This window comes from Psittacula echo (genome assembly GCF_963264785.1).
Source record: "Psittacula echo genome assembly, chromosome: 9".
Taxonomy (NCBI): domain Eukaryota; kingdom Metazoa; phylum Chordata; class Aves; order Psittaciformes; family Psittacidae; genus Psittacula; species Psittacula echo.
In genome coordinates, this window is record NC_137745.1 from 23751835 (window position 1) to 23774724 (window position 22890).

Sequence of the window (22890 nt, forward strand, 5' to 3'; positions counted from 1 at the left end):
CGAGAGGAGCCGATGCCTCCCATTACCCCGCCATTCCCCCCTGTTAACCCCCGTCACCCCCCATTCCCCCACCATTGCCCCCCATTACCCTCTATTAACTCCCTTTTAGCCCCGGTGCCCTCTAAGGCCCACCCCCATTGCCCTACGTGGGATTCTGTGGGGGGATTTGGGGGCCTGAAGTCCCATTGCGGGGGTCTATGGGGAGGATGAGGGAGAATATGGGGCTCTGGAGTCCCTACATCGCGGTCTATGAGGAGATCAGGGGGCATATGGGGGTCTGGAGTCCCTACATGGGGGTCTATGGGTGGGATTAGGGGACATATGGGGGTCTGGAGTCCCTACATGGGGGTCTATGGGTGGGATTAGGGGGCATTTGGGGGTCTGGAGTCTCTACATGGGGGCCTACAGTGGTCTGGAGACCGTTCATGGGGTTCCGTGGGGGAATACGGGATGATATGGGGGGCATATGGGGGGATTTGGGGGTCTGGAGTACCATTATGGGGGTCTGTGAGGGAATACAGGAGGATATGGGGGTATTTGGGGGTCTGGAGCACCATTAGGGGGCTCTATGGGGGAATATGGGGGCATTTGGGGGTCTGAAGTCCCTACATGCAGTTGTGTGGGGACCCTTTATGGGGGTGTATGGGGGAATATGGGGGCCTGGAGTCCATGACACAGGGCTCTAGGGGGAAATATGGGGGGATATGGGGGAGCGGTGTGCCTACATGGCATTCTATGAGGGGATATGGGGGCAGATAGGGTGTCTATGTGGGGATATGGATGTCTGGAGTCCCGAAATGGGATTCTATGAGGTCTACGGTGGGGATATCGGGTGTTTACAGGGGGATATGGGGGTCTGGAGACCCATAATGGGGTCTGTGGGGGTCTATGGGGGAATTAGGGGAGATCCGGGGGTCTCTGGTGACTCAGAGAAAACCCCAGGAACAAACTGGCCAGCAAAGGTTTCCAGTTGACAAGCACGTATACTTTATTGCGGCGCCGGCAGGCACGGGGGACAGCTCCTCCTAACGTGGGTCTCCGAATTCCTAAACAAGCCGTCCTTATATAGTCACTAAGCATACATAGTCATTACGTACAGACACGCGTATTTGTCAGGCTACTTACATCATTCTAGGAAGTTTCCCCACAGGCGTGCAAAAACGTGGTGCTGCTCTCTATTATAAAAACTCAGTCTTAGCCACGACTGATTCCAAATATTTTATTCAGATTGTTTAAGGGTAAGAGGAAATAAGCAAGCAGCGCTGGGTGCGCAGGGGAGTCTCGGCTCCACCAAAGACACACCCCTCAGTGTCGTTTCCCGCTACATTTATCCTCTAAAGTTACACGCCTATACATATTCATGACCTATCCCCGCTTCGTATTATAATGAGCTAAAGGGTCCTTTGCGCATGCGCAGTGCCCCGTCCCCCCCCCCCCCCCCGCGGTCATGGCCGAGGGTCTCAGGATGAAGTAGGTGAGTCTTCCTCTTGTGAGTAGGGGTCTTCAAGATGAAGTAAACGAGTCTTCCTCTTCTTAAACGTCTCACCTTTGGCACAGTTGGACACCCCAGTAGTCACACAATTAGCTGAAACCAACCATATCTGTAATTCTTCTGTTAACTAGCAAAGATTAAGAACAGGGTGACCTTCCTGCAAAACCTATTGCAGGATGGGCAGGCAAGGAGTATCCCAAGCTAGCAGATGTTTGGGAGGCTCTGTCTCTGAACTAACTGATAATTAGAAGGATGGTGTGAAATGTTATACTTTAGAAGGCTAGTGTGAAACAATTAACTCATGTTTAGTGGGGCCCCTAAATTCCACAGACTTATAACATAGTTTTCCTTCTACAACTTAAGTTAAGCAAAAAGTACTTTATATTTCCCAGGCACTAGCATTTCTTATATCAAGCCCCCTGTATCAGTTTGACACTTACACAAAACTTAAATTCATTCACTCAATATCAACATTACAAAACCTATAGCCATATAATACACAAACTTTACTTGATCAGCAGATTAAACATTTATTACAATTCTCTGTCGAAAATGCAGCATTGCAGTGGGTGGGGATGGGGGAAAGCGGCTGAGAACTCTTTTTTAAGATATGTTGGCCATTTCCCAACCATTTTTGTCCAGTTCTTACCAATTTCTAACCCATTTTTTGCCCTTTCCTAGGTTGTTTTAACCAATTTTTCCCTATTTCTAACCCATTTTTCCTATTTGTAACCCATTTTCAGTCTCTTGGCTATTTCTAAACCATTTCTGGCCATTTCTATTCTGTCTTTGCCCATTTCTTACCTGTTTTAAATCTTATTTGGCTATTTCTGACCCATTTTTGCTTATTTCTAACCCATTGTAAGTCTTTTTTGGCTATTTCTGAACAGGTTATGGCTATTTATAGCCTGTTTTAACCTCTTCTTAGCTATTTCTAAACTGGTTTGGGCTACATCTAAGCCTTTTTTGCCCAATTCGAAATCTTTTTAAGCAATTTTGGCCATTTCCAAGCCATTTTTGTCCAGTTCTTACCCATTTCTTACCCATTTTTCAATTTTCATAACTTGGTTTAACCCATTCTTGCCCATTTCTAACCCATTTTTAACCCTTTGTAAGTCTTTTTTGGCTATTTCTAAACCATTTTTGGCCATTTCTATTCCATTTTCCCCCATTTCTTACCTGTTTAAATCCTTTTTTGGCTATTTCTAACTCCACATACCACATACGACGGCACAGGGAGCTGGTGCACACCTTCGATGCGCAGAGGTTTTGGCAAGGTAAGAGTTACTCTATCTTCATCCTGATCCCTGGGCTCTTCCTCATCATCCCCCTCATCATCTCCATCCGCAGAGGTGCAGCAGCACCGGGTGACCCTGACGCTGAGGCAGGAGCTGGGGCCACACGATGGAGCCCACAACAGCAGCCTGGTCCTGCATGTACAGAGAGCGTCCAAAATTACCATCTGGTGTCCACCACCCGACATTCCGTATTAGAGGGATGGAATTTGGGATATGGGAATGGAGAACATGTCCTCACCCACTGTGTGCTGGCCCACCCCATCCACCACCTTGTTCCCCCGTCCGCCGTCTGCTTTTCCTCACCACCACCATTTTGTCTTACCCCCCACCACCATTCCCCCCCCTTCTTCTATCCCGTATCCCACTATTCTCCCCTTCCTCACCATCTATCCCATATCCCACTATTCCCCCCTTTCTCATCTTCTATCCCATTTAACCGCCATTATCCCCCTCCTTCCCCACTCTCTCTCCCCCTTAACAGCCATTTTCCCCCCCTTCCCCATCATCCCTCCCATTTAAACCGCTTTGCTCCCTCATCACCGCCATCTTCCCGACCACCAAAGCCGAAACAAACCTTCGCCCAGCAGCTCCGGGACGTTCCCGCGCCGACCTAAACCCCGCTAAGCTTCATAACCGCCCATATACAGAAGATAAAGCCGCGTTTCAGCCGCCGCTGCCGTCTTCTCCTCTTCCCTTCCCGGCTGCCGCCATCGCTCCCTCACACCGAGGGACAGCGCTGATTGGCTGCCAGTCTCTAGGCGGGAAAACGTCCCCACAGCTGCGCGCTGTAGCTAAGGGAGAGGCGGCCAGGGATTGGACGACGCTGACCCTCCGCCCGCTTCGGGAGGCTTCGGCTGCGCTCGGCTCCCTTCCGGCACAAGCCGGTATTCCCTCACTTTTGCCTTAGAAAGCACTGGGAAAAAGGGAATTCCAGCACTTTTACCTCACGGAGCAATGGAAAAGAGGGAATTGCATCACTTTCACTGCATAAAGCAGGGGGAAGGGGGGGCGGAGAGAAGGCGGTGCCATTTTGGGTTCTTCCTCCTCCCTCCCTGCCGCCCGCCCGCAGGTCTGGCGCTTCTAGCCTCGCACCACCTGCCGCCGTAGGGCGGCCATGGGGGAGGCGAAGAGGGAGGTGCGGCTGAAGGAGACGTGAGGGGAGGCGGCGGGAGGTGTCTCGGTGGCCATGGCTCGCGCCATCTTGAGTGCAGCTCTACGCCGCCATGTTGGGAGTGGGGGACTGGGGCCGGCCAAACCGGTGGGGTGCCGTTGACGCCACTGAATAGGCGCCGTCTTGAGTACGGCTCCTGGGGGCGGCCATATTGGTGAGGTGCCATTGGCGCCATTGTGTACCCGCTATTCCTCCATATTGAGCCCAGCCCCTGCCTCCTGCCGAGTCATGCCCTCACCCATCATGGCTGCCACATTGCAGTTGTAACGGCTGCTCCGCGCCTGCGCCGCCGCCATTTTTATTCCAAGATGGCGCCGGGGAGCGTGGCGCCGGCGGAGGCTCCGCTCCCTTCGCGTTTCCTCCACCTGGGACTCGCAGCGCCCCGGAGCCCGGCCGCCCCCCTCTTCCGGGAGCTGCCGCGGCTGCTTCCCGGGCCCGGCATCCATCTCCTGCACGGAACCACCACCCTGGCCTTCGAGGTACGGACGCTGGTGGGGAAGAGAAACACATAGGGACCCGTTGAGAGACTTTGGGGGGGGGGGGCTGCGACCCATAGAGACGCCATATAAAGTCCATAGGGACACCTTGGGCGGGGGTATGGACGCAGAGACACATAGGGACCTATAGGGCTACATTGGGAGGGGGCTGCGACCCATGGAGACCCCATAGAAACTCTGTGGGTACGTATTGGCGGGGGGTATTGCCATAGAGGCACAGAGGGACCCGCCGCTCCACGTTCAGGTGCGGGCGGGCGCGCGGTGTGGTCGTGGCCGCAGCCCGGTGTTCGCGCGCCGGCTCCGCTCCCTCCGCGCGCCGTTTCGGTGTCTCAAGCGCAGCTCCCGGGAGCAGCATGGCGGCGGGCAGGGTCCGGGTCCCGGCAGCGGCGGCAGCCGGTGAGATCCGAGCCTACCGGGGGTCCGGGGTTATCGGGGAGGCGAGCGAGCCCGGCCGTCCCTTGGGCGGGCGCAGAAGGACATGTCCTGCCCCCTGGCCGCCCGGCGCGGGAAGCTTCACAGCGCCCGGTGCGGCAGGGCTGCGGGCAGGCTATTTTTTCCTTATTGCTTAAATTTGGGCAAGGAAAGTAAGTGATGACATCGGTTAAATGCTGTAGTTGGGAGAACTGGTGCCTAGGTTTAAACAGAGTTAAGTGAGAAGGGCTTAAATGGCAGCGAAATGTAGTAAGAATCCAGCTGTGCTGCTACTTGGCACCAGATGTAGCAACCTGAGCTATCTAATCACGGTGTGCTTAGTCCGCATTCACTTGTACTGGTCTTGCTTTTCTATAGATGTGATGTTATAGCTGGCTAGTCTCGCAGTAATGCGTGTTTGGGTTTCGCTTCCCAAAGACTGCTCACAACTGAGAGAGGAAGTGTTCTGGGACACTGTGCTCTCAGTTCTCTAACATTAGAGCCAGTTTGTGTGATTCCAGCAGCACAAGTGGAAGGTGAAAATAGATTGAGAAACTTCAGTCAGCTTCAGTTTAATCACCGACTCATTTCTGAACTGTTTTACTTAATACTGTAATACAGAGAGATTTTATCTTGCGGAAACGTTAGGAGAATGCAGTGGTCCAGCCCTGCTTGTTGGAGCTCTGATGGACTGTGGCTGCTGCTCCCTCCTGTTGTGAGCGAGGCTAGTGTGCAGGGAAATCAGAAAGATGTGTGGATCGGAGCGTCACTGTCCTCATGGTTTGCTATTGCAGTGCTGTGTGATGGCTGCTGGTTTGTTGTGGGCCAGGTTCCGTGGTTTGTTGTGGCAAAGATGCTGTTCCATTTACTGAATGAATTCATAGCTGTAATACTGTGAAATAGCTTTATTACCACTTGCTAAAAATGCTTCCCTTTTTTTTTCCTAGCAGTCAGTGCAAACCACAAAAACCATTCCTTTGTGATGACTGGGGTTGTGAAGTCAGGAAATTTCTATTTTACAATGAGAAAAAGAAACACTTAATGTTTTTAATGTAGAACACGAGCAGTGGGAGGCCTCAGTTTGCTTCCTGCAAGAGACAAACGCTCACTCCATACAGCTCTGTATGCAGCAAGCTTGGCTACGTGTAGGAATGCCACTACAAATGTTCTAGCACGTTTGCAGCGGTTTGGGCATCGCCAGGGAGTAAACGGGCGGCTGTGTGGTGCTTAGCTGCTGGCTGGGCTGAAACCATGGAAGCTGTTTAGTTTATTTGATAGAGTGCCTTGTCTGTGATCCTTCCTGGATTGGAAAAGCCTGCGCTTGGGGAAGAAGAAATTGCTCTGAAATGCTGTGGCTATAAACCAGTAGCAAATGGTATCTCAACAGCAGTTTTTATTTGCCATTCTACGAGGCCTATCGAGGAGGCCACAGTCACAAACGCGTTGCTGTTTTGTATTTCAGAGGAGACAACTTCATTGGAGCTCCCTGGGAATTGGACAAGGTGCCCCATGTCAACAGGCGGAAACCATGAACAATGACAGGGGTTGCAGAAGAAGTAAGTAGTTTGCTTTCTGGGTTAACAGTAGGAGAACAGGTTGATATGGCTCAACCTTCATCTCTCTTCAAAGTAGCGAACGTTTTCATGATGATCTGTTTGGAACAGGCATTCGTTGTAACCGGTGAGATGCAGAAGCCCAGAAGGGGATCCTACAGGAAAGAGCGTTTCTGAAGGCCCTGTGCACTATTTCTGAAAGCAGAAGACGTCTTCCTTGCTGAACACCTCTTGCCTGCACACGTAAGTGATGCCTGTCACGAGCATTGACAGGACACCGTAACGAAGAATGGGCTAACAGGGACCCTAAGCCCCTTGGTCTCCAAGGATAGTTAATAGCAGTGTATTTGCTGACAGCTACAAGGGTGACAACACTCACGCACCTCCTTAAGCAATGGATGATTTTTAAGTTCAGGCACAATTTGTGTCTGGTTTCTTTTGCTCTCTTTGAAAAGAGACTTTAGAAGACAGAAGGATGAGCGAGCAGCGTGTGCTGTGATGAAGTTGGTCACGTGCGCTCTGCTTGCAGTGAAAGACCATTAATGTCAGAGCATTAAATAACGCGTCAAAGCAAACTGGGATGTAAATGATCAACTGAACGACCCAAAGGGTTTCATCCGTTTTTCTGCGGAGCTTCCCTCGTGCTGGGTCCTGTGCCAAGGCGTTGACACAAAGCAGTTAGATCTGCTGTTGGAATGAGGAGTGTTTTCTGTGATGGGAGTGGTTCTCATATGTTGTTTGGCTGGTGCCTAGACAGTGGTTTCGGTGTGTGGCCTGCAGACACTAGAAGGTGACAGGACACTTTTAGGGAGCCGTTTGTAAGGTGTCACCAAGACAGTTAGTTGTCTGTAGGTTTAAAGGAGCAGAATATGGATTTGCATTCCCTGGAAGAATATTTTAGGTATTTACAAGTCGGAAGACACTCAGAGTCAGGGACCGTGGAGCCAAAGGAGATACAGCTATCGCATGCATTTCAACAACTCTGTAATATTTCCCGTGCTGACTGTATGGGGCACTTCCTTCTAGTGCCCCAGGATTTCCATTTGTGGCTTAACTGTTTTGAGCTGCTCTGTTGTCACTTCCCTGTGGGGCTGGAGGATACCCGGTGCGTAGTCAGCAAGCGCAGGTATTACAAAGGAGATTTGCAGTTGGAAAGCCAGCCATTGACATTGGTGCGTGGTCCGGGATCCAGGGAGGAAGATCAGATCTTGACAGATTTATACCTGATAGGCACAAGGAAAAAGTTCTCTTCTGGGGTCTAGAATGCTTTGCGGGGCTCTGTTTTTCCATGCAGTAATGGCTTTATTTATACCCACAATGATTTTAGTCTCACAAACCGCCAGGGTGTTGGCACAAGCTGATAGGAGTGTTAAAGGGCAGGAATGGGGCAATAGTCTCAGGCCAGTGTCTTTCCTCCATGCACAGCAATAGCTGTGTCCTGGTAATAGCTGCAAGCTTTGAAATTATATTGATTGATTGATTGATGGCTTGGCTTCGGGAGCGAAGATTTGGGAAGGGGTTTACCCATGCCTACTACAAGGATGATGACTAAGGGCACTGTGGGATAGGCAAATCAAAGGGTGCTTAGGCCTTCAGGATGTTTCCAAACAGGACTGTCATCTCCTGGGACAATCAGGAAACTACCAGTGTGTGGTTTGTTGTGAGCAGCACAGATGTATTAGGTTTGGCATTGTAGTACATGGGTTTTTTCTTGGTTTTAAGTGACCATCTATATAGCAGTACCTGAAGTGGATTTGTGTATTGCTGTATGGGTGCTCAGTTTCCTTTGTTTAGTTGCATGTTATGTACAAATAAGTGCATGGTGGAGACTGCGGCCTTAGAATCTATTCTCCATCCAACATGGCTCTCTCTCTTGAAGCTGCGATACAGTGATCTAAGACCATAGTCAAAGCTGGAGTCAAGTCACTGGGGACAGAAGGACAAAATTCACGTTAATACCAGGCCTTTTGGAGAGGGTTGCCCCTTTTTAGCAGGTACGCCTGTACCTACGATGATTGCAAGTACTGGAGAAGGTCCCATTTCCTTTGGCTCAAACTTCAGCAGCAGTGGTGGCTCTTAACACCTACACTGAGCAACACCTTGTTTGTGTCGTGACTTGATCTGCTGGCTGGGATGGTGGGCTAGAGGAGCTTTGAAGGTCCTTTCCAACCCAAACTATTCTATGACTCTGTGATCTCTCCAGAGAGAAAGAGCAACAGTTATCCCAATAACACTGAGGATGTGTCTTATCCTGATGTTGCATCCCAACAGGATGGGGGGAGGGGGGTCGGGAAAAAAGTGGAGGGGGGTAGGGAAAAAAGTGGAGGGGGGTAGGGAAAAAAGTGGAGGGGGGTAGGGAAAAAAGTGGAGGGGGGTAGGGAAAAAAGTGGAGGGGGGTAGGGAAAAAAGTGGAGGGGGGTAGGGAAAAAAGTGGAGGGGGGTAGGGAAAAAAGTGGAAGGGGGTAGGGAAAACAGGGAAAGGGGTTGGGAAAACAGGGAAGGGGGGTAGGGAAAACAGGGAAGGGGGGTCGGGAAAAAAAACTGAAGCGGGTCGGGAAAAAAAAGGGGAAGGGGGTCTGGAAAAAAAAGGGGAAGGGGGTCTGGAAAAAAAAAGGGAAGGGGGTCTGGAAAAAAAAAGGGAAGGGAGTCGGGAAAAAAAAGGGAAGGGGGTCTGGAAAAAAAAGGGGAAGAGGGTCGGGAAATAAAAGGGGAAGGGGGTCGGGAAATGAAAGGGGAAGGGGGTCGGGAAATAAAAGGGAAGGGGGTCGGGAAATAAAAGGGAAGGGGGTCGGGAAATAAAAGGGAAGGGGGTCGGAAAAAAAGGGGAGAGGGGTCGGAAAAAAAGGGGAGGGGGGTCGGGAAAGAAAAGGGGAAGGGGGTCGGGAAAGAAAAGGGGAAGGGGGTCGGGAAAGAAAAGGGGAAGGGGGTCGGGAAAGAAAAGGGGAAGGGGGTCGGGAAAGAAAAGGGGAAGGGGGTCGGGAAAGAAGGGGAAGGGGGTCGGGAAAGAAGGGGAAGGGGGTCGGGAAAGAAGGGGAAGGGGGTCAGAAAAAAAGGGGAGGTGGGTCGGAAAAAAAGGGGAGGGGGTCGGAAAAAAAGGGGAGGGGGTCGGAAAAAAAGGGGAGGGGAGGGGGTCGGGAAAGAAAAGGGAAGGGGGAATCGGGAAATAAGGGGAGGGGGGTGGGGAGAAAAGGGGAGGGGGTCGGGAAAAAAGGGGAGGTGGGTCGGAAAAAAAGGGGAGGGGGTCGGAAAAAAAGGGGAGGGGGTCGGAAAAAAAGGGGAGGGGGTCGGAAAAAAAGGGGAGGGGGAATCGGGAAATAAGGGGAGGGGGTCGGGAAAAAAAGGGGAGGGGGTCGGGAAAAAAAGGGGAGGGGGTCGGGAAAAAAAGGGGAGGGGGTCGGGAAAAAAAGGGGAGGGGGTCGGGAAAAAAGCGGAAGTGGGGACGACAGAAAAGGGGAAGGGGGTCTGGAAAGAAGGGGAGGGGATTCGGGAAAAAAAGGGAAGGGGGTCGGGAAAAAAAAAGGGAAGGGGGGCCGGGGAAAAAAAAGGGAAGGGGGGCCGGGGAAAAAAAAGGGAAGGGGGGCCGGGGAAAAAAAAGGGAAGGGGGGCCGGGGAAAAAAAAGGGAAGGGGGGCCGGGGAAAAAAAAGGGAAGGGGGGCCGGGGAAAAAAAAGGGAAGGGGGGCCGGGAAAAAAAAGGGAAGGGGGGCCGGGGAAAAAAAAGGGAAGGGGGGTCGGGGAAAAAAGGGAAGGGGGGTCGGGGGAAAAAGGGAAGGGGGGTCGGGGGAAAAAGGGAAGGGGGGTCAGGGGAAAAGGGAAGGGGGGTCAGGGGAAAAGGGAAGGGGGATGGGGGAAAAAGGGAAGGGGGTTGGGAATAAAGGGAATGGGGGTCGGGGGAAAAGGGAAGGGGGTTGGGAATAAAGGCAAGGGGGTCGGGAAAAAAACTGAAGGGGGTCAGGAAAAAAAACTGGAGGGGGTCGGGAAAAAAAACTGGAGGGGGTCGGGAAAAAAAACTGGAGGGGGTCGGGAAAGAAAAGGGGAAGGGGTCGGGAAAGAAAAGGGGAAGGGGTCGGGAAAGAAAAGGGGAAGGGAGGGGTGAGGAAAAAAGGGAACGGCGGGGTGGGGAAATAAAGGGGAGGGGGGTCGGAAAAAAAGGGAAGGGGGGGTCGGGGAAAAAAGGACACGGGGGGGTGGGGAAAAAAGGAAAAGGGGGTCGGGAAAAAAAGGGGAAGGGGGTCGGAAAAGAAAAGGGGAAGGGGGATCGGGAAATAAGGGGAGGGGGGTGGGGAGAAAAGGGGAGGGGGTCGGAAGAAAAGGGGAGGGGGTCGGAAGAAAAGGGGAGGGGGTCGGAAGAAAAGGGGAGGGGGTCGGAAGAAAAGGGGAGGGGGTTGGAAAAAAGGGAAAGGGGGCCGGGAAAAAAAAAAGGGAAGGGGGGCTGGGAAAAAGGGGGAAGGGGGGACGGGAAAAGGGGGGAAGGGGGGACAGGAAAAGGGGGGAAGGGGGGACAGGAAAAGGGGGGAAGGGGGGACGGGAAAAGGGGGGAAGGGGGGACGGGAAAGAAAAGGGGAAGGGGGTCGGGAAAGAAAAGGGGAAGGGGGTCGGGAAAGAAAAGGGGAAGGGGGTCGGGAAAGAAAAGGGGAAGGGGGTCGGGAAAGAAAAGGGGAAGGGGGTCGGGAAAGAAAAGGGGAAGGGGGTCGGGAAAGAAGGGGAAGGGGGTCGGGAAAGAAGGGGAAGGGGGTCAGAAAAAAAGGGGAGGTGGGTCGGAAAAAAAGGGGAGGGGGTCGGAAAAAAAGGGGAGGGGGTCGGAAAAAAAGGGGAGGGGGTCGGAAAAAAAGGGGAGGGGGTCGGAAAAAAAGGGGAGGGGAGGGGGTCGGGAAAGAAAAGGGAAGGGGGTCGGGAAAGAAAAGGGAAGGGGGAATCGGGAAATAAGGGGAGGGGGGTGGGGAGAAAAGGGGAGGGGGTCGGGAAAAAAGGGGAGGTGGGTCGGAAAAAAAGGGGAGGGGGTCGGAAAAAAAGGGGAGGGGGTCGGAAAAAAAGGGGAGGGGGTCGGAAAAAAAGGGGAGGGGGAATCGGGAAATAAGGGGAGGGGGTCGGGAAAAAAAGGGGAGGGGGTCGGGAAAAAAAGGGGAGGGGGTCGGGAAAAAAGCGGAAGTGGGGACGACAGAAAAGGGGAAGGGGGTCTGGAAAGAAGGGGAGGGGATTCGGGAAAAAAAGGGAAGGGGGTCGGGAAAAAAAAAGGGAAGGGGGGCCGGGGAAAAAAAAGGGAAGGGGGGCCGGGGAAAAAAAAGGGAAGGGGGGCCGGGGAAAAAAAAGGGAAGGGGGGCCGGGGAAAAAAAAGGGAAGGGGGGCCGGGGAAAAAAAAGGGAAGGGGGGCCGGGAAAAAAAAGGGAAGGGGGGCCGGGAAAAAAAAGGGAAGGGGGGCCGGGGAAAAAAAAGGGAAGGGGGGTCGGGGAAAAAAGGGAAGGGGGGTCGGGGGAAAAAGGGAAGGGGGGTCGGGGGAAAAAGGGAAGGGGGGTCAGGGGAAAAGGGAAGGGGGGTCAGGGGAAAAGGGAAGGGGGATGGGGGAAAAAGGGAAGGGGGTTGGGAATAAAGGGAATGGGGGTCGGGGGAAAAGGGAAGGGGGTTGGGAATAAAGGCAAGGGGGTCGGGAAAAAAACTGAAGGGGGTCAGGAAAAAAAACTGGAGGGGGTCGGGAAAAAAAACTGGAGGGGGTCGGGAAAAAAAACTGGAGGGGGTCGGGAAAGAAAAGGGGAAGGGGTCGGGAAAGAAAAGGGGAAGGGGTCGGGAAAGAAAAGGGGAAGGGGTCGGGAAAGAAAAGGGGAAGGGGTCGGGAAAGAAAAGGGGAAGGGAGGGGTGAGGAAAAAAGGGAACGGCGGGGTGGGGAAATAAAGGGGAGGGGGGTCGGAAAAAAAGGGAAGGGGGGGTCGGGGAAAAAAGGACACGGGGGGGTGGGGAAAAAAGGAAAAGGGGGTCGGGAAAAAAAGGGGAAGGGGGTCGGAAAAGAAAAGGGGAAGGGGGATCGGGAAATAAGGGGAGGGGGGTGGGGAGAAAAGGGGAGGGGGTCGGAAGAAAAGGGGAGGGGGTCGGAAGAAAAGGGGAGGGGGTCGGAAGAAAAGGGGAGGGGGTCGGAAGAAAAGGGGAGGGGGTCGGAAGAAAAGGGGAGGGGGTTGGAAAAAAGGGAAAGGGGGCCGGGAAAAAGAAAAGGGAAGGGGGGCTGGGAAAAAGGGGGAAGGGGGGACGGGAAAAGGGGGGAAGGGGGGACAGGAAAAGGGGGGAAGGGGGGACAGGAAAAGGGGGGAAGGGGGGACGGGAAAAGGGGGGAAGGGGGGACGGGAAAAGGGGGGAAGGGGGGACGGGAAAAGGGGGCAGGTGTTCAGGGGAAAAAAAGGGAAGGGGGTCGGGAAAAAAAAAGGGGAAGGGGGCCGGGAAAAAAAAAGGGAAGGGGGGACGGGAAAAAAAAAAGGGAAGGGGGGACGGGAAAAAAAAAGGGAAGTGGGGACGGGAAAAAAAAAGGGAAGGGGGGACGGGAAAAAAAAAGGGAAGGGGGCACGGGAAAAGGGGGCAGGTGTTCGGGAAAAAAAAGGGAAGGGGGTCGGGAAAAAAAAAGGGGAAAGGGGTCGGGAAAAAAGGAATGGGGGGCGCCAGGGAAAAAAGGGAACGGGCGGGAAAGGAAAGGGGAAAAAGGAAAGAAAGGAGGGAGGGAAAGAAGTAAGGAGGCCTTTATGGCCATTTCTATCCCATTTTTCCCTTTTCTTACCAGTTTTAAGCCATTTTTGACGATTTCTAACCGATTTTTGCCATTTCTATCCCATTTCAAACCTCTTTTTTCCCATTTCTAAACCATTCGTGGCCATTTCTAACCCAATTTTGCCCACTTTGAATCCATTTTATGCCATTTTTTGCCACTTCTAACCATTTTTTGCCCTTTTCTATCCAGTTTTAAGCTATTTCTAACCCATTTGTTGGCCATTTCTTACCCATTTTAAGCCATTTTGGCTTTTTTTTTTTTTTTTTTTAACACGTTTTTTCCCATTTCTAACCCATTTTAAATGGATTTTTTTGGGTATTTCTAAACTGATTTTGGCCATTTCCAAGCAATTTTTGCCCAATTCTAACCCATTTTAAACCTTTTTTGGCGATTTCAAACCCTTTTTTGCCCACTTCTAACCTGTTCTAAGCTCTTACTGGCTATTTCTAAACTTTTTTTGCCATTTCGAACCCAGTTTTGCCCACTTGTAACCCATTACAAGCCATTTTTGTTTATTTTTAAACCGTTTTTTCCTATTTCTGTCTTGTTTTAAGGCATCTGTAGCCACTTCAAACCCATTTTTGCCCATTTCTATCCAGTTTTAAGCCATTTTTGGCCATTTCTATCCCATTTTTCCCATTTCTAACCCGTTTTAGGCTATTTTTGTCTTTTCCTAACCCATTTTTGACCATTTCTCAGTTGTAAGGGGCCCTTTGTAACCCTTTTTTACCCAATTCTAACCCGTTCTAAGCCACTTCGGCCATTCCTAAACGAGTTTTGTCCATTTCTGACCAATTTTTTCCAATTTCTAAACCTTTTTCGCCCATTTCTAACCCATTTCAAGCCTGTTTTGGCTCTTTCTAAAGCGTTTTTCCCCATTTCTAACCAATTTTTTTTGCCATTTCTACCCGGTTTTGCCCATTTCTAACCCATTTTAAACCATTTTTGGCCATTTCTAACTCATTTTTCACATTTCTATCATTTTTAAGCCATTTATTGGCCATTTCTAACCCTGTTTTGCCCATTTCCGACCCATTTTAAGGCATTTTGGTTATTTTTAAACAATATTCCCCATTTCTATCCCAGTTGAAGCCTTTTTTGGCTACTTCTAAGGCCTTTGTGGACACTTTTAACCGATTTTTACCTATTTCTAACCCATTTCAATCCATTTTTTTCTGTTTTCTAACCCATTTTTACCTATTTCTAACCCATTATAAGTCACTTTTATCCATTTCTAACCCGTTTTAAGCTATTTTTGCCCATTCGTAACCAATTCTCAAGCCATTTTTGGCTATTTCTAAACTGTATCTGGCCATTTCTAACCTATCATTCCGTTTTTTAACCCCTTTGTAAGCCATTTTTGTCTGTTTCTAACCCATTTTTGACCATTCCTAACCCGTTTTTGGCCACTTCTAATCCATTTTAAGCTACTTTTGACCACTTCTAATCGATTTTTGCCTACTTCTAACCTGTTTTAAGCCATTTTGGGTCATTTTTATTCCATTTTGACCATTCGTAATATGTTTTAAACCATTTTTTTTTCTTTTGTAACCCATTCTTTCCCATTTCTTACATCTTTTTAGGTATGCGATGCCTAAAAAAAAAATAGTAAAAGAAACTGAAAAACAAGGTCATCTGAAAAAAATGAAGTGTAAATAAATGATCGTGCACAAAGAGAATAAAAAGCAAAAGAGAAGAATGCGATTATAAATTCCTTCAAAGCACATACACAGTTATAGAAGTGAGCAAGCCTGAAAAAATCTCCAGTGAAAATACCCTTAGCAACTTAGCCCCAGCCCCAGTAGTGCAGAGCCCCCTCCCGAACAGACAAACTCAACAGCGTTTCTCTCGCAGGCATCACCTACACACACAGAGCTCCTGCGCTCGCTTTGCCACCTAAAGCTCCGTCCGCGCACGGCTTCTCGAGTGCCTGCTCTCAGGCATCCTGGAGCGGGGATGTGCTCCTGAAGAAAGCCCGCTGGGGTTTGCTCTATTCAAGAACCCTTTTCTCTCTCGGACCCCCTCTGGGCTACAGACACCAGCCCAAAAGCCAAGCGCTGCTCATCCTACCTCTTTTATCCCAGGTGGTGGTTTGCCCTCCCCCCCCCCCGCCCCGCCCCAGAGCTTTGAGGGAGGGGCTGTGGGTGCTGCCTGGGGTATAAAGGCACAGGGCTGCAGGGAGGAGCTCATTCAGCTCTTGGGCTTCAGCTGGGTGAGTTCGCTGGGGTTTGTTTTGTCTTTTGTCGCTTTGGAGTCCTGTGGTGCTTTGTGCTGGTGTGTTTTGATGTTTGCTGCGATGGAATCAGCTGAGTGAAGAGCTCCGGGACGTGTCCAGGTTTCCCAGTGTGTGCATGAACAAGTGTTTCTGTAAGGCTTTCTTTTCGGAGGTGTTTTATTTATAGGAGGTGTTTAGGTTTTTTAAGGTCGCTTCTTGGTGCGTTCTGTTGTTTTTGTTATTGGGGTCTGGATGTTTTCTTTACTGAAAGCGGATCTTTGAGGCTGCTTTTTACCACTCGTGTTCTGTATTGGGCTGTGAGCTGAAATCGTTACTGCTGGGAGACCCAAAGTGGAGCAGTGACAAGGAGGTGGCAGCAGGAGTCACGTTTTCAGTGTCAGCGGCTCGGTGAAGGGAGCAGCGTGCCTGCTGGTTGTTGCCCATTCTCTCCAGCTGGGGATCTCAGGAGCAGCTCCACCGCCGCAGTGGTCCGGCCGTGCTCTGCCCTCTGTTTTTCTTCATTGCCCTTGCGTCGAGTGCTCTCGAGTATCCTCAGTCACAGCACAGCGAGTGCAAGTGTCCGGCCCCTGCTCCCACAGTTGAGGAGCCGCTACGGAAAGCTGGTGCTGGGCATCCCCTACACGTGGAGGCATCCGGAGCGGTGCCACCAGTCTGAGGAGCAACCGTGGGTAGGGGATGGCCAGCGGCAGCTTTGCGTCCCGGCCCCCCGGCTGCGGGAGCGGGGGCCGGAGCCTCGCGCTCCGTGCGCCGTGTTCCGGGAAGCCCGAGAGAGGGCGCCGGAGAGGCGGTGCGCAGGTGGGGTTTGAGGTGGCCCAGCGAGGTCTGGAGATCGAAGGCAGGTTCAGGTCGTGTCCTTGTAAAGCCCTGCGCCGGGTCTGTTTCGAGCCCTCCGCCTCTCCCCTTAGCGCTTCTCCGGACACATTTCAGGGGTCTGTGCCTCAGTTTCCCCACCTGGAAGCCAGGAAGAACAGCGATTTTCCCCTGCTGCTCTGCGTTTTCCAGGTTGCTGTTTTTATTCGGTCCTCCTCTGTGTTGCTTTGGAAGGCAGCTGCCACCAGTAAGCACTAAATAGTCCTTGTTGGCCTCAGGTTTGAGTCAGCTATGCAGGTGTCGGCCGATCTGTGCTGCAGCCAAAAGAGTGTGCTGGTGACACCAGTCCTCCACGGGCAGTAAGCAAAGGGTCCGAAGGCAAACGGGGGGAACAGAAACGCCTAAAGCCATTTTTCAGGGTTCCAGCACCTTCTCCCAAGCGGGTGCATCTTTTTGGCGCTCCCTGATGTTTCGCAGAGCTCTGCTGCTGCTGGATTGTATTAGCAAACAGGCTCAGAGCACTCCAGTGCTGCTTTTGCTGGGCTGACCTTGTCAATTCTCGTTTGTTTTTCCTCAGCCTTGTCGCAGCTCTTGTCTGCATGCGATCATCCAGAGCAAGACCAGGGGAAGTCCGGGGAAGGCTGCTGGGATGCCTTCCATCTGCTCCCTGCGCACCAGAAACCGGATCATCCGGCGGTAAGTAATGTCTGTGTGCTTTTGTACATCGTACGCAACCTGTAAAATTGCTTTATTGCCAAGTTACCGTCGGGTATTACCCAGAAGCGACTGAGAAATTTGGGGTGAGCTTTGTCTACAGGTAGAGATGGGGAATCTGAAGCGTGTCTTTCTGTAGAAAATACCCGTGTTTAGGTGAGACTCAAATCTATCTGGAGAAGACGTTGTTGCTTATGCTCCTGCTGAAGTCTGTTTGGGAGAGATCCCGGGCAAGGGTGGCTCTGTCTAAATAACAAGGATTATTAGTTTGGGCCCTTCTTACTGGCTGGGAAGGCTTCTGAAGCAGCACACCAGTGTGCTGGGAATCTGATGGGAGGCGTAAAGGGCTCTGCTGATGTTTCCTGGGACTTGAAAGCTTGTGATGGAAGGGAAACGAGAAAGAAGCAGTCACGGAGTTGCAGGAGCTGAAGCGAGTGAGATAGGTGCTCAGTAACTTTGAGTGCTTAAAGTGTGTGACGAAGGAAGTGTCGTTGCTCCCTTTGGTTAAGAGTCAGGTTTCTGCTGGCCTGGGAAAAGCATTTCTAAATCTGAGCTGGCTCGGCGGTGGTTTGAAGCGCGGCCCCTCTCTACCTTCCCTTCCCTAGCAGTTCATCTGTTTGTTGCGGTCAGGCTTTGCCCTGGGGTTTGCCAGGGATGTCCAGAAATGCCCGGTCTGCCTTGCCGTGGTTTCTCTCTAACCCGGACACGCGGAGGAGAGGCCGCTGCGGGTTCTAAGGGTTGCCTCGGTAAGAGACGCGTTTTGTCCAGGTCACTCGGAGGCTGAGTTGGGAGGAGGCAAATGGATGCTTGATTACTCGGGAGCAAGGAAAGGGCTGATAATATCTGCACTTCTGCACTTCTGCAGGTGGAGATGATGAGGAAGAGCCCAGGGATCAGGATGAAGCTAGATTGACTCTTACCCTGCCGAAACCTCTGCGCATCGAAGGCGTGCACCAGCTCCCTGCGCCGCAGCGGCAGCCCCATGGTATGTGGCGCTCAGCAGTGAAACTCCAGCATTCCTGTCGTCACTGCCGTCATCCAGGATCCATCCTGGAGGCCCAGGAAAATCTCTCAGTGGGTGATGGCCAGGAGCACCCTGGGGTGCCGGGCTGCAGCAGCACCTGAGGCAGCAGCTCCCGGTGCTGATCCCGGTGGCGTTCCCGATATTCCTGGCCATCCGTGCCCAGCAGCAGGGACTCCCCGGGGGACAGGCGGCTCACCCGACACAGCGAGCCCCGTAGGGACCCCAAAGTACCCCGTGGGGCCCCCACACCCCATAAGTACCCCAACACCAGTTGACTCTTTGCTGCACTTTCACTTTTATTTACTTTTTTTTGCATTTCATTCAGATTTATTCACTTTTATTAACTTTTATTCCTTTTTAATCACTTTATTGACATTTTATTGACTTTTTTCTTCAGTTTTCTTTCAGTTTTTGTTCGGTTTTCTTCTGATTTGACTTAGTCACTTTTAGTAACTTCCCCCCCCCCCCCAGTTACCCCGTAGCGACCCAGAGCAACCCGTGGACATCCCATAGACCCCAGTAGATCCCCTATAGCGACCCCCCAGGCTCATAGACTCCCTACGGACATCCCATAGGGTCCCAGAGACACCCCACAGCAACTCTCAGCAAACCGTGGACATGCCACAGTGACCTACAGAGACCCACAGACACCACATAGTGACCTATAGACACCCAGAGCAACCCGTACACAGCCCATGGCCACCCGCCCGTGGTCCCGTGACAACCCTTATGACTTATGGTGGTGTGATGTCACCAGGACTGGGATGACATCACCATCAACCACCACGGCGCCGACCAAGTCGGGGGCGGGGCTTGCAGTGACTGACAGCCGCCTCAGCCAATGGGGAGCGAGCGGGGCGGGGCCACGGCGGACCGGAAGCCGGGGGCGGGGCTTGCAGTGACTGACAGCCCAATCAGCCAATGGGGAGCGAGCGGGGCGGGGCCCCGGCGGACCGGAAGTCGGGGGCGGGGCTTGCAGTGACTGACAGCCGCCTCAGCCAATGGGGAGCGAGCGGGGCGGGGCCACGGCGGACCGGAAGTCGGGGGCGGGGCTTGCAGTGACTGACAGCCGCCTCAGCCAATGGGGAGTGAGCGGGGCGGGGCCCCGGCGGACCGGAAGTCGGGGGCGGGGCTTGCAGTGACTGACAGCCGCCTCAGCCAATGGGGAGCGAGCGGGGCGGGGCCACGGCGGACCGGAAGTCGGGGGCGGGGCTTGGCGTGACTGACAGCCGCCTCAGCCAATGGGGAGCGAGCGGGGCGGGGCCACGGCGGACCGGAAGTCGGGGGCGGGACTAGGCGTGACTGACAGCCCAATCAGCCAATGGGGAGCGAGCGGGGCGGGGCCACGGCGGACCGGAAGTCGGGGGCGGGGCTAGGCGTGACTGACAGCCGCCTCAGCCAATGGGGAGCGAGCGGGGCGGGGCCACGGCGGACCGGAAGTCGGGGGCGGGGCTTGCAGTGACTGACAGCCGCCTCAGCCAATGGGGAGCGAGCGGGGCGGGGCCCCGGCGGACCGGAAGTCGGGGGCGGGGCTAGGCGTGACTGACAGCCCAATCAGCCAATGGGGAGCGAGCGGGGCGGGGCCACGGCGGACCGGAAGTCGGGGGCGGGGCTTGCAGTGACTGACAGCCGCCTCAGCCAATGGGGAGCGAGTGGGGCGGGGCCCCGGCGGACCGGAAGTCGGGGGCGGGGCTTGCAGTGACTGAGAGCCGCCTCAGCCAATGGGGAGCGAGTGGGGCGAGGCCACGGCGGACCGGAAGCCGGGGGCGGGGCTTGCAGTGACTGACAGCCGCCTCAGCCAATGGGGAGCGAGCGGGGGGGGGGGCCACGGCGGACCGGAAGTCGGGGGCGGGGCTTGCAGTGACTGACAGCCGCGTCAGCCAATGGGGAGCGAGCGGGGCGGGGCCCCGGCGGACCGGAAGTCGGGGGCGGGGCTTGGCGTGACTGACAGCCGCCTCAGCCAATGGGGAGCGAGTGGGGCGGGGCCACGGCGGACCGGAAGTCGGGGGCGGGGCTTGCAGTGACTGACAGCCGCCTCAGCCAATGGGGAGCGAGCGGGGCGGGGCGACGGCGGACCGGAAGTCGGGGGCGGGGCTTGCAGTGACTGACAGCCGCCTCAGCCAATGGGGAGCGAGCGGGGCGGGGCCCCGCCGGACCGGAAGCCGGGTGCGGGCCTTGCAGTGACTGACAGCCGCCTCAGCCAATGGGGAGCGAGCGAGGCGGGGCCACGGCGGACCGGAAGTCGGGGCGGGGCTTGCAGTGACTGACAGCCGCCTCAGCCAATGGGGAGAGACGGGTGCCTGAAAGCTGTTTCCGGTGCCACACTGCCGCTCCTCCGCCTGCAGTGCTGTGTTTTCGCCACATGATGGCAGCAGCTACCGTAGCACTGAGGCAATCCTTTGCTCCCCCCCCCGTCTGTACAATAGGCAGTACCATGGTTTGGACGCATGATGGCAGCACCGATCCGCTCCCGGAGCCAGACCGAGGCCCCTCCCATCCCCACCCCCTGCAGTTCCTGGTTTCGGACACATGGTGGCAGCAGCGAGCGCTGCCCGGCGTCACTCCGCTCCCCTCCCGCATTACCTGCAGTACCGATGTTCGGAGACATGGTGGCAGCAGCGAGCGCTGCCCGGCGTCACTCCGTGCCCCTCCCGCATTACCTGCAGTACCGATGTTCGGAGACATGGTGGCAGCAGCGAGCGCTGCCCGGCGTCACTCCATTCCCCTCCCGCTTTACGTGCAGTACCGATGTTCGGACACATGGTGGCAGCAGCGAGCGCTGCCCGGCGTCACTCCATTCCCCTCCCGCATAACTTGCAGTACCGATGTTCGGACACATGGTGGCAGCAGCGAGCGCTGCCCGGCGTCACTCTGTGCCCCTCCCGCTTTACGTGCAGTACCGATTGTTGGACACATGGTGGCAGCACACGCTCACTTTTCGGTACCGAAGAGGCAACGGGCTGAGAGCAACGGCCGCTCCCAGCCCAGTTTACAGCCTGCGGGGACACCAACTGCTGCCTGGGGACTTGAAGACTGCACTACTGGGGCGGGGGCTAAGTTGCTAAGGGAACTTTTACTGGAGATTCGTTCAGGCTTGTTCACTTTTATCACTTTGTATTTGCTTTGTCGGAATTTATAAGCGCGTTCTTCCCTTTTGCTTTTTATTCTCTTTACACATTTTTATTCATTCACTTTTTCATTCATGTTTTTTTCAGCTGTCTTTGCTTTTTAATCTCTTTCAGTTACTATTTTTTTAGGCGTCCCATACCTAAAAATACATAAGAAATGGGCAAAAACAGGTTAGAAAAGGGAAAAAAAAATGGTTTAAAACACATTACAAATGGTCAAAAACGGAATAGAAATGGCTTAAAACAGGTAAGAAGTGGGCAAAAATGGCTTAGAAGTAGCCAAAAAAGGCTTCAACTGGCACAGAAATGGGAAAAAATGGTTAAAAATAACCAAAATGCCTTAAAATGGGTTGGAAATGGGCAAAACAGGGGTAGAAGTGGCCAAAAATGGCTCAAAACGGGTTAGAAATGGCCGAAAATGGGTCTGAAGTGGCAACAAATTGGTTTGAAATGGTGATAAATGTTTTAGAAAGAGCCAAAACAGGCTTAAAATGGGTTAGAAGTGGGCGAAAAAGGTTTAAAATTGCAAAACATTTGGTTAGAAATGGACAAAACTGGTTTAGAAATGGCCGAAATGGCTTAGAACGGGTTAGAATTGAGCAAAAAAGGGTTACAAAGGGACCCTTAAAATGAGAAATGGTCAAAAATGGGTTAGAAAAAGACAAAAATAGCCTAAAATGGGTTAGAAATGGGAAAAATGGGTTTGAAGTGGCTATAGGTGCCTTAAAACAAGACAGAAATGGAATAAAATGATTTGAATAATAGACAAAAATGGCTTTTAACAGGTTAGAAATGGCAAAGAGTTTACAAATAGCCCGTAAGAGCTTAAAACGGATTACAAGTGGGCAAAACCGAGCTTGAAAGAGCCAAAAAAGGTTTAAAATGGGTAAGAAATGGGCAACAACTGGTTAGAAGTTGCAAAAAATGGCATAAAATGGGCTAGGTCAAAATTGGGTCAGAAATTGCCAAAACTGGTTTAGAAATTGGAAAAAAAGAGGTTTAAAATGGGTTAGAAATAGCCAAAAATGGCATAAAACTGGCAAGAAATGGGGAAAATGGGATAGAAATGGCCATAAATAGCTCCTTTGCTCCTTCTTTCCCCTCCTTCCTTGCTTCGCTTCTTCCCCTCCCTCCTCCCTTCTTCCCCTCCCTCCTCCCTTCTTCCTCTCCTTCCCCTCCCCTCCTTCCCTCTGAATGCGAGTGAATACAAGAGCAGAGGTTCTAAGACAATCTCATGGGAGAGAAGGTAAGAATACAACTGAACATGGGGAAGAGAATACAAGGGAAGAGAATCTAAAAGATTATTGGAGAAGACCATCTGGGGAAGAGAAGATCAGGGAACGGAAGAGAATCTAAGATTAGAGAACTGAAGAGCATCCAGGAAGAGAATATAGGGGGAGAGAACAGCATTGAATAGAAGAGAATCTAAGATTAGAAGAGTACAGAAGAGAACCTAAAAGAAGCCAAGAGAAAAAACTGAAGAGCATACAGGAAAAGGGAAATCAAGAGAATCTAAGAAAAGGAAATGGAAGAGACTATAAAAGTATATAAGGAAATAGAAGAGAAGGGAATCTAAGAGAAGAATATGGAAGCAAATACAGAAAAGAGACAGGAAGAAGTGAAAAATAAGAAAATGTAGGAGAAGGGAAGAGACTACGAAAAAGGAAAATAAAAGGGGGAAGAGACTCTAGGAGAGCATAAGAGAAGGGAAAAGAATGTAAGAGAAAGGAATATATGAGAATGTAAGAGAATCTAAGATAAGGGAAGAGAATGTAAGAGAAGAGAATTCAAAAGAAAAGAGGTCATCTAAGAG

General features: G+C 52.5%; 2 long non-coding RNA genes across 6 annotated transcripts; one reads left to right on the forward strand and one right to left on the reverse strand.

Annotated features, from left to right (window-relative positions):
• Window positions 1–1182: 1182 nt before the first annotated feature.
• On the reverse strand, window positions 1183–4202 carry LOC308225038. The gene is made up of 3 exons (XR_013957660.1): window positions 3365–4202; window positions 2672–2922; window positions 1183–1585 (listed from the first exon to the last, which is right to left on the reverse strand). It is a non-coding gene; the product is annotated as an uncharacterized lncRNA (long non-coding RNA).
• Window positions 4203–4232: 30 nt separating this feature from the next.
• Window positions 4233–18333, forward strand: LOC308225036. 5 transcript variants are annotated; one of them, XR_013957655.1, is made up of 5 exons: window positions 4233–4440; window positions 6332–6425; window positions 6534–6665; window positions 16789–16907; window positions 17791–18333. It is a non-coding gene; the product is annotated as an uncharacterized lncRNA (long non-coding RNA). The 5 variants fall into 5 exon arrangements; XR_013957656.1 differs by lacking the exons at window positions 16789–16907; window positions 17791–18333 and adding an exon at window positions 15020–16771; XR_013957657.1 differs by lacking the exons at window positions 16789–16907; window positions 17791–18333 and adding an exon at window positions 14749–15011.
• The last annotated feature ends 4557 nt before the right edge of the window (window positions 18334–22890 follow it).